Here is an 8,434-nt window from a genome sequence, read left to right on the forward strand (position 1 = left end):
GTGGGAGTGGCATAGGTTAATTAGTATAGTGTGTAGTAGTATAGGTTAGTTAGTATGGTGTGGGCCAGGCATAGGTTAATTAGTATAGTGTGTAGTAGTATAGGTTAGTTAGTATGGTGTGGGAGTGGCATAGGTTAGTTAGTATGGTGTGGGCCAGGCATAGGTTAATTAGTATAGTGTGTAGTAGTATAGGTTAGTTAGTATGGTGTGGGCCAGGCATAGGTTAATTAGTATAGTGTGTAGTAGTATAGGTTAGTTAGTATGGTGTGGGAGTGGCATAGGTTAATTAGTATAGTGTGTAGTAGTATAGGTTAGTTAGTATGGTGTGGGCGAGGCATAGGTTAATTAGTATAGTGTGTAGTAGTATAGGTTAGTTAGTATGGTGTGGGAGTGGCATAGGTTAGTTAGTATGGTGTGGGAGTGGCATAGGTTAGTTAGTATGGTGTGGGCGAGGCATAGGTTAATTAGTATAGTGTGTAGTAGTATAGGTTAGTTAGTATGGTGTGGGAGTGGCATAGGTTAGTTAGTATGGTGTGGGCGAGGCATAGGTTAATTAGTATAGTGTGTAGTAGTATAGGTTAGTTAGTGTGGGAGGGGCATAGGTTAGTATGGTGTGGGAGTGGCATAGGTTAATTAGTATAGTGTGTAGTAGTATAGGTTAGTTAGTATGGTGTGGGAGTGGCATAGGTTAGTTAGTATGGTGTGGGAGTGGCATAGGTTAATTAGTATAGTGTGTAGTAGTATAGGTTAGTTAGTATGGTGTGGGCAAGGCATAGGTTAATTAGTATAGTGTGTAGTAGTATAGGTTAGTTAGTGTGGGAGGGGCATAGGTTAGTATGGTGTGGGAGGTGTTAGTGTTAGTGTGGGAGGGGCATAGGTTAGTATGGTGTGGGAGGGGCATAGGTTAGTATGTGTGGGAGTGGCATAGGTTAGTATGGTGTGGGAGTGGCATATATTAGTATAGTGTGGGAGGGGCATAGGTTAGTATGGTGTAGGAGTGGCATAGGTTAGTATGGTGTGGGAGGGGCATAGGTTAGTTAGTGTGGTGTGGGAGTGGCATAGATTAGTATAGTGTTGGAGGGGCATAGGTTAGTATGGTGTGGGAGTGGCATAGGTTAGTATGGTGTGGGAATGGCATAGATTAGTATAGTGTGGGGGGGCATAGATTAGTATAGTGTTGGAGGGGCATAGGTTAGTATGGTGTGGGAGTGGCATAGGTTAGTATGGTGTGGGAATGGCATTGATTAGTATAGTGTGGGAGGGGCATAGGTTAGTATGGTGTGGGAGTGGCATAGGTTAGTATGGTGTGGGAGTGGCATAGGTTAATTAGTATAGTGTGTAGTAGTATAGGTTAGTTAGTATGGTGTGGGAGTGGCATAGGTTAGTTAGTATGGTGTGGGAGTGGCATAGGTTAATTAGTATAGTGTGTAGTAGTATAGGTTAGTTAGTATGGTGTGGGAGTGGCATAGGTTAGTTAGTATGGTGTGGGCGAGGCATAGGTTAATTAGTATAGTGTGTAGTAATATAGGTTAGTTAGTATGGTGTGGGAGTGGCATAGGTTAATTAGTATAGTGTGTAGTAGTATAGGTTAGTTAGTATGGTGTGGGAGTGGCATAGGTTAGTTAGTATGGTGTGGGCCAGGCATAGGTTAATTAGTATAGTGTGTAGTAGTATAGGTTAGTTAGTATGGTGTGGGAGTGGCATAGGTTAGTTAGTATGGTGTGGGCCAGGCATAGGTTAATTAGTATAGTGTGTAGTAGTATAGGTTAGTTAGTATGGTGTGGGCCAGGCATAGGTTAATTAGTATAGTGTGTAGTAGTATAGGTTAGTTAGTATGGTGTGGGAGTGGCATAGGTTAATTAGTATAGTGTGTAGTAGTATAGGTTAGTTAGTATGGTGTGGGCCAGGCATAGGTTAATTAGTATAGTGTGTAGTAGTATAGGTTAGTTAGTATGGTGTGGGAGTGGCATAGGTTAGTTAGTATGGTGTGGGCCAGGCATAGGTTAATTAGTATAGTGTGTAGTAGTATAGGTTAGTTAGTATGGTGTGGGCCAGGCATAGGTTAATTAGTATAGTGTGTAGTAGTATAGGTTAGTTAGTATGGTGTGGGAGTGGCATAGGTTAATTAGTATAGTGTGTAGTAGTATAGGTTAGTTAGTATGGTGTGGGCGAGGCATAGGTTAATTAGTATAGTGTGTAGTAGTATAGGTTAGTTAGTATGGTGTGGGAGTGGCATAGGTTAGTTAGTATGGTGTGGGAGTGGCATAGGTTAGTTAGTATGGTGTGGGCGAGGCATAGGTTAATTAGTATAGTGTGTAGTAGTATAGGTTAGTTAGTATGGTGTGGGAGTGGCATAGGTTAGTTAGTATGGTGTGGGCGAGGCATAGGTTAATTAGTATAGTGTGTAGTAGTATAGGTTAGTTAGTGTGGGAGGGGCATAGGTTAGTATGGTGTGGGAGTGGCATAGGTTAATTAGTATAGTGTGTAGTAGTATAGGTTAGTTAGTATGGTGTGGGAGTGGCATAGGTTAGTTAGTATGGTGTGGGAGTGGCATAGGTTAATTAGTATAGTGTGTAGTAGTATAGGTTAGTTAGTATGGTGTGGGCAAGGCATAGGTTAATTAGTATAGTGTGTAGTAGTATAGGTTAGTTAGTGTGGGAGGGGCATAGGTTAGTATGGTGTGGGAGGTGTTAGTGTTAGTGTGGGAGGGGCATAGGTTAGTATGGTGTGGGAGGGGCATAGGTTAGTATGTGTGGGAGTGGCATAGGTTAGTATGGTGTGGGAGTGGCATATATTAGTATAGTGTGGGAGGGGCGTAGGTTAGTATGGTGTAGGAGTGGCATAGGTTAGTATGGTGTGGGAGGGGCATAGGTTAGTTAGTGTGGTGTGGGAGTGGCATAGATTAGTATAGTGTTGGAGGGGCATAGGTTAGTATGGTGTGGGAGTGGCATAGGTTAGTATGGTGTGGGAATGGCATAGATTAGTATAGTGTGGGGGGGCATAGATTAGTATAGTGTTGGAGGGGCATAGGTTAGTATGGTGTGGGAGTGGCATAGGTTAGTATGGTGTGGGAATGGCATTGATTAGTATAGTGTGGGAGGGGCATAGGTTAGTATGGTGTGGGAGTGGCATAGGTTAGTATGGTGTGGGAGTGGCATAGGTTAATTAGTATAGTGTGTAGTAGTATAGGTTAGTTAGTATGGTGTGGGAGTGGCATAGGTTAGTTAGTATGGTGTGGGAGTGGCATAGGTTAATTAGTATAGTGTGTAGTAGTATAGGTTAGTTAGTATGGTGTGGGCAAGGCATAGGTTAATTAGTATAGTGTGTAGTAGTATAGGTTAGTTAGTGTGGGAGGGGCATAGGTTAGTATGGTGTGGGAGGTGTTAGTGTGGGAGGGGCATAGGTTAGTATGGTGTGGGAGTGGCATAGGTTAGTATGGTGTGGGAGTGGCATATATTAGTATAGTGTGGGAGGGGCATAGGTTAGTATGGTGTAGGAGTGGCATAGGTTAGTATGGTGTGGGAGGGGCATAGGTTAGTTAGTGTGGTGTGGGAGTGGCATAGATTAGTATAGTGTTGGAGGGGCATAGGTTAGTATGGTGTGGGAGTGGCATAGGTTAGTATGGTGTGGGAATGGCATAGATTAGTATAGTGTGGGAGGGGCATAGATTAGTATAGTGTTGGAGGGGCATAGGTTAGTATGGTGTGGGAGTGGCATAGGTTAGTATGGTGTGGGAATGGCATTGATTAGTATAGTGTGGGGGGGCATAGGTTAGTATGGTGTGGGAGTGGCATAGATTAGTATAGTGTGGGAGTGGCATAGGTTAATTAGTATGGTGTGGGAGTGGCATAGGTTAGTATGGTGTGGGAGTGGCATAGGTTAGTATGTGTGGGAATGGCATAGATTAGTATAGTGTGGGAGGGGCATAGGTTAGTATGGTGTGGGAGTGGCATAGATTAGTATAGTGTGGGAGTGGCATAGGTTAATTAGTATGGTGTGGGAGTGGCATAGGTTAGTATGGTGTGGGAGTGGCATAGGTTAGTTAGTGTGGTGTGGGAGTGGCATAGATTAGTATAGTGTTGGAGTGGCATAGGTTAATTAGTATGGTGTGGGAGTGGCATAGGTTAATTAGTATGGTGTGGGAGTGGCATAGGTTAGTATGTGTGGGAGTGGCATAGGTTAGTATGGTGTGGGAGTGGCATAGGTTAGTATGGTGTGGGAGTGGCATAGGTTAGTATAGTGTGGGAGTGGCATAGGTTAATTAGTATGGTGTGGGAGTGGCATAGGTTAGTATGGTGTGGGAGTGGCATGGAGCAGCTAAATCTCCAACCTCTGGGGAATCACCTAATTTAAACACAGAACAGAGGAGAATCTGCTGGATAAAAGAAAGCGCGACAGAGCTCGTAATAAAACAAGAATCAACATCAGTTTGGTTTTTCAGAGATGGTGAGAACTGAGGGATTTGAAATGTTGTAAAAGCGATGCAGAAAACAACCAAAACCATGTTTCTCTATATAGTGCTAGAGGGCCAAAAGGTACATAGTATACCTTTAACAAATGGAGACTTATTGTAAAGTGTTACAAAAAGTTTCTTTCCTGAAGAACATTCAAGACTGAACATCCATTAGAATCACGTTTCATGATAAAGTGCTGTCAGAGACTGTGTTGAGTGAAGAATGAGGATTTTCTTCTCGAAGACAAACGACCGTCACATTTCACACTCAAATGGATTTCACTGGCGGTAAAAGTACAACTTGTAGAAGCGTAAAACAGTGATTTGTCTAAATGCCATTGTAAATACAAAGCACATTATTTCCATCAACATGTAATTGAGTAAATGTACAAGCATTCGATTACAATAATACACAAATATACTTTAGAAATGAAGTACAATAACTCAAGTACTTTACAGTCCTCAATATGAACATCATCAATTCAGAAACTTGGCAGCTTGTGCAGTTTCAACACACCTCAGAGTCTACAAATGCCATTTTTAATCCAATCTCATTGGTGTAGGTCGATGTACAAAACTGGTTTTTGTGGTTGTTGACAACATTCCTCATTCACCAACCAATATGCAAATCCTGTGATGGCAGAGAAACACGAACATGAGTTTTTTGTTGTTCTAATTTAAATGGCAAAACACTGGTAACGCAAACCACACTGTCACATCATCATGCGGGTCCACACTTATCAGCATAAAACCTAGACCACTTTGTCATTTGTTTGTCGTTCTGGCCAGAACCTGCACAGGAAGAGACAAAAATTGGGAAAACTTCTGGGTTACATTAAGGCTTTCACTCAACTGCCGACAAGCACTAACTTAAGTAACCTTGTAAACTTGTACAACTGCAGGTCAAGATGTGCAACGAGTTCAAAAGATCTCGTTGGGTCATCAAGGTCAAACAAAAACAGACGCCCGACCTGTAGATCATTAACTTTCCTTGTCTTAGTTTTTGACAAATTGACCAGAGATAACATGGTATTACTGTCTAACCCAATTTGTAAAAAGTTGACTTTGCCCTAAAATGATGAATCTTATGAGAACATTACTGGGGTCACAAACTAAACTAAAAATAATCCTATTTTTGGGACCATTATATTTTTATGCATATGTTTGTATGCATTATTTAGTGTCCACATGTACATTGGCCTCATTACTGCAATGCAAAATAAAATAAATATATTTAAACAAATGTAAAATAAATGATAATTTATTATAGCATGCACAGATTTTTTTTTTATATATAATTGCATAATTACAAGACAAAAAACGAATAAAAAAAGAAAGAAAAATTACTGCCATACTTTTATTATTTACCCCCTTAAAAAATGGACTAACCCAGCGGTTGGGTTAAATGTTTGCCCAATGTGCTGGACAGTTTTATTTAACTATTGTTTAAAAATGACTGTATGTCTGGCTTAAAATGAACCCAAAATATGATGGAAATTAAAAATCAGAAACATAATTACTAGAGTAAACAATAATAATAAAAAGGTGAACATTTATTAATAAGCAATTTACTAAATGTTTGTTTAATTATTATTTATTAAACTTATTAATTTATTAAACATAATAATGAACTTTAATTTCCAACATATTTTGGGTTCATTTGAAGCAAGAAATACAGTAATTTTTAAACAATAGTTAAATAAAACTAACCAGCAGGTTGAGCAAACATTTAACCCAACCGCTGGGTTAGTCCATTTTCAACCCAACTTGGGTTGTTTTAACCCAGCATTTTTTTTTAGAGCGTTACTTGATCAGTATAAAGAAAGTACTAAAAAAAATAAAATAAATAATAATCGATTGTATTTAATAAATAAAGTAATAAAAATGTGCTTAATAGCAAAGGGGGAAAATAGTCCTAAAACCAGGCTTAATTTGATCTTTTTTCCTTTTAAATTTAGGGTGAAATATGACCCAGACATATTCATGACAGGTTTCACGCTCCAAAATCTTTTATCGCGGTCTGAATTCAGACTAAAGAAACATTGCACATTAGAAGCTGCTACATTAGTTTCATTGTAATGAAGCACTAAACATTTTGGCACTTTCTTCAGCTCTGTAAATTAACCCATCAGGAGCCACAATGGTGGTGTGAAAGTCTTCGTGGGAGGCTGCTAGTTTAAGATGAATTAAGTAAGCAATATCCCACCATCAAACCGCTCTCCGTCTATACAGCTCCACTCAACTGGATGAAACACGGTTACCTCGACCCAAACGCTCCCACCCATCGCTTCAATAACCGCCTCATAAACTAAACCTGAGACTAACAAATCTATTGTGTCTGTGTCCTTTGCACTCATGTCTGCCCTGACCGCCTTCTATCCCACAATGCTCCTCTGTTCAGAGGTCGTCCCGGGAGAACGGCGCATAAAGGATGCGAAGCCTATATCACAAGGTTCATATAACACTGTGACCGAAGCGAAGAGTCTCGAGTCCACGGCAGAAGTGGAGAAAGAGGTTTCCTCGCTCAGCCAGGAAAGCATTCCTCTTTCTGTTCACGCCGCTTATCGGGTTCCAGACTGGAGCTATGAAAGAGAAAACGGCATGAGAACAACAGAGAGAAAGAAAGAGAGCCCTTTATAGAGAGAGAGAGAGAGAGGATTATTAGGTTAAGAGACACAAGTGAAGAGAGGAAAATCACTGTTGTTGACCAGATGTTGCTCTTGCGTGGCTCGGGAGAGATCTTAGATGTTTAAATGGAGTGCTAAACTCGTCTCAAATGCTTCTTCTAAAACCTGAAATAATAATAATAATAAAAAAAAAAACCATTTTTGTTTTTCATACAAATTTAGCATGTTTTCCCCTCAAATTCTCCATACTGCAATGCATAATAATAATTAATAATTCTCTGCAATGCATAATAATAATTAATAATTCTCTGCAATGCATAATAATGAAAAATAAATACATTTCAGTATAAAGCCAATGATACTAAATAATAATAATAATAATCATTAGATGTTTAAATAAAGTACCAACATTGTCTCAACAATTTCTTCTAAAATCTGAAATAAAATAAAATATCTTGCATTAAAAAATTAAGCTTCTTTTGGGACCATTATGTTTCCCCCTTAAATTCTCCCAACAATGCAAAATAATAATATTAATAATTAAAATAAATAAATACATTTCAGTATAAAGCCAGTATAATCGTTAGATGTTTAAATAAAGTATAAACATTGTCTCAACAATTTCTTCAAAAAACCTGAAATAAAATACAATTATTACCATTTAAAAAAAAATAAAAATAAATAAAAATAAGCTTGTTTTTGGAACCATAAATTTTTTTTCAAACAAATTTAGCATATTTTCCCCTCACATTCTCCCTACTGTAATAAATAAATAAAAACACATTGTGCATGAATGGATTTTTTTTTTGGAATATTGGAGTTTTTTGTAATTCAAATTATTCTAAACACTCTAACGCTCAAAATAATTAACTGGTTTGAGTAGGACAAACTTAAATTATTTCAGTCAAATGAACTTTTATGAGTATTTATCACTTCAAGCTCACAGAACTGATATATTTTAAGTAAACTGAACTGTTTCATTGTTTTGAGTTTTATTAGCTTCTTTTAATTTAGACAAACTTAAGTTTAACTGAATCTGGGATTTCTATTTCCCAGCGTGCTTTGCCCATGGCACTCAAAAGCGAGAGTAAATGCTAAAATTGTGTTAAAAATTAAGTTTTATATAATGTTTTTTGTGCAAGATTAATGTTAAGTGGGAGATTTTAGTAGTGATTAATGTTTTGTTATGCTAAGAGTCTGTTAATGTGGGTGTTTGGAGAGTTTCCATCATGGTGACAGTGGTGCATGCGGCTTGGTTTGAGAGCAAGTGTGTCACATGCTTTATATTGCTGCACTCATTCAGCAAGTGTTTTACCATGCTATTGTTAAAGAGTTAGTTCACCCAAAAATGAAA

This window comes from Megalobrama amblycephala, linkage group LG21 (assembly GCF_018812025.1).
Source record: "Megalobrama amblycephala isolate DHTTF-2021 linkage group LG21, ASM1881202v1, whole genome shotgun sequence".
Taxonomy (NCBI): domain Eukaryota; kingdom Metazoa; phylum Chordata; class Actinopteri; order Cypriniformes; family Xenocyprididae; genus Megalobrama; species Megalobrama amblycephala.